Below are 2,872 nucleotides of genomic sequence, written 5' to 3' on the forward strand. Positions count from 1 at the left end.
TTCAGAGGCGCGACGCGATTCCCAGAGCATGCGCAATTGAGAGTGCGTGCGCGTGACAGTAGAATGTCTCCGATCTCGTGCTATCGTGTCGTTAGCTTTAAAAATGATGGAATGTCAACAGAAACTGGAATTACTGCAGAGAATACTTTTCAGGATATCACATGTGAGTGTCTAAGGTACCAACCCTTACGAAAATTAAAGCCTTGCGGCGAACAGTTCTGGTAAAGTCTTCATAATTGCCCGGTAAGTTTACCACAACATGTTGTGGTAAGCTTGAGATTTTCGCATGTTGATGGATTTTGCGGCGCACATATTGTGGTATGCTTATCACGACACTCATGCATGTCCTGGTATGTTTGCCACAAAAGTTTAGGCTTTGCAGAATTTTTTTGCGGTATACTTGCCACAAACAGGATTTACGGTATACATACCGCTATTGAAGCTGACCCTATGGGTAGCCCCACCCCCAGTAGCATACCCCTACCCTTCACACTTTGCCACGACCACTCACACTGTAGCTACTCATTCTTGTGCTCATGTAAGTTTTCAGAATGTAGCCACAGGTACAAACACTCAACACATTCACAAACAAAAGAAAATCTTACCAGGTTTTTCATTGAATTCCTACCTTACATTTATTGCAGATGGAAATGCTAACAAATGACTCAAAACAAAGAAATCACAAGTTCATCAACAGTTCTTTCACAGGATATCTCCCTTAATCCATGGCATCTTCATAACTCCCTTAATCCATGGCATCTTCATAACAAAGTGTTGGCATATCCAACCATAATATTGGGAACAGTTACTTTTGATCCTGTTGATTATTCAGTCTCTTGGTTTACTTTCTGTAGACTACAGAAAGGGCTAAAACAAATAAAGAAAAAAAATGAAAAGAAACATTCATGCAATCACAATATACCAGTACAGTACAGTAGACAAAATGCCAAGAGATTAATCTGCTACAGTATGTAATTGCAAGTGCCTTGACATACCTTTCACAATTAGTCTTGAAAATATCATGAAATGGAATCCAGGTCACTAAATTGTAAAGATATTTCAAACGGTACTTACACTTATATATTTGCCTTGGCAAGCTTGGTTACTCTTTTGGGACCAATGTGGGTTTATGAGATTGGTGATGTAGAGTTGTCATCAGCATTGCTTTTTCTCAGCATCCGTTGCCACAAAGACATGTCGTCACTTCCAGCTACAAATAAGAAAATGCAATGGAATAAAAAGGAATGTAAAGGAAAAAGTCCCAGCGATTATGTTTGGTGATTTTGACTACATGTGACATGAAAACTAGTTTACTACTATATCTGTGAATCTAAATTACTTTTAGATGGGGAGGGGGGACAACGCTACCAGTGATCCACAGCTACAGAAAGATAACTGAAAATATTGTATGCATGTTTTGTGTTGTAAGATTTCATGTAGAACTTCAATGAAATATTGTAAATCAATCATTGATTTGGATTTCGCCTTACAATATGCCAGCAAAATATTACGGGTAACGTTGAACAAATGTCAAAATACATTAATGAAGATTTCAAAAGAAACTTAAGTGTCAAAGACAGACACGTCCAGCATCGTCCAGCATGATCTTATAAATAGACGTATACCAAATTTCATGACATGAAACACGTGTACAAACGATACTAGGTCAGAGTTTAAGAACTTAATTCTTACCTAACTATTCCTAAATGTATTGTTTTTTCATTGTTTTATATCGTACATCGAGGGAAATTTGTATACATATAAGCAAAAGTTTCACCCTGGGTACAGTCCCCGAGGGACTGTGCCTTCGCCAAAGTGTCGAAGTATGTATTCCCCAGACATAGACACTATCAATACATCGGTATGAACAGATAAAGGCCACTCCTTTCACACTGTCGCTCAACGTTCAACCTCGGGAGTTATTCAGACAATTGGACAGTGTTACTCGAGAATTGCACAGAACAAAAACAGATAAAATTCGTCGTTACGTTGCAGAGAAGGATACTCGAAAATTTACTTACCGAAATTCAAACGATCGCCTTGATCCTCAGCTCGGCCAGCTCAGGGTGTTATCATGGTTATAAGAATGGTGACCATTGTTCACAAGCCGATCTCCACACGCCGATCGTGACGACAATGACATGAAAATTAACGCGTCTTGAACATTGCCTATAGGTTGTACATTCATAGCTAGGGTATACGAAGCTGTCAAGGTGATGTCCAACGGCATATTTCAGTGAAATTTTGTCAATAGTCGAGTGAAAAACAGCGATGATGCATTCAGCAATTCAAAAGGGTCGTAACTGCCTTTCTGATATCAGATTTGCCGCTGAGATTTGACCTGTGACACGCCAATCTGACCAATCACAACGAAGTCTTCACATGATCTATGATGTCATCAGGCGTGATACTATTACTTCCGATACAAAGTCCTTGCAATCGCGATCGCTGTACACGTACGTAACATAGCATGAATCGTAGTGGAAGTTTTGTGAGAAGTAATTCATTCAAAAGTAATTCACTGAAAACTTCCAGCTTTCGACGGACTATATCCAAGCAAAAGTGTATTGACAGCACCAGTGGCTATGACCCGACACTAAGCCCCACACTATGTAGGCCCTATTACATAGCAGTTAGCACAGCAGTGCCAGTGGCGCTTCGATCGCGGGGCTAACCGTGCAAACTCTTCATAGGCACTATACTAGCACTATTTTATAGTGTGCCTTCCCTGAGATACGGGAATTCAATTTCGATAAAAACTGTGTTCTATACGACAGGCGTGAGATACAAAAAATCCAACATACCAGTTCAACAATTTCTTAGATTTTTGTTCGGGCGCGTTTCTCTGGAGACACGTACGTACGTGTCCACG

At 40.0% G+C, this 2,872-nt stretch overlaps 1 long non-coding RNA gene across 1 annotated transcript; it reads right to left on the reverse strand.

Moving 5' to 3' along the window:
* Nucleotides 1–746: 746 nt before the first annotated feature.
* LOC139140716 (uncharacterized) lies at nt 747–2,492 on the reverse strand. Its single transcript, XR_011554053.1, has 3 exons — nt 2,022–2,492; nt 1,075–1,210; nt 747–867 (listed from the first exon to the last, which is right to left on the reverse strand). It is a non-coding gene; the product is annotated as an uncharacterized lncRNA (long non-coding RNA).
* Between the last annotated feature and the right edge of the window lie 380 nt (nt 2,493–2,872).

The sequence above is a fragment of the Ptychodera flava genome, chromosome 9 (assembly GCF_041260155.1).
Source record: "Ptychodera flava strain L36383 chromosome 9, AS_Pfla_20210202, whole genome shotgun sequence".
In the NCBI taxonomy this organism is placed as follows: domain Eukaryota; kingdom Metazoa; phylum Hemichordata; class Enteropneusta; family Ptychoderidae; genus Ptychodera; species Ptychodera flava.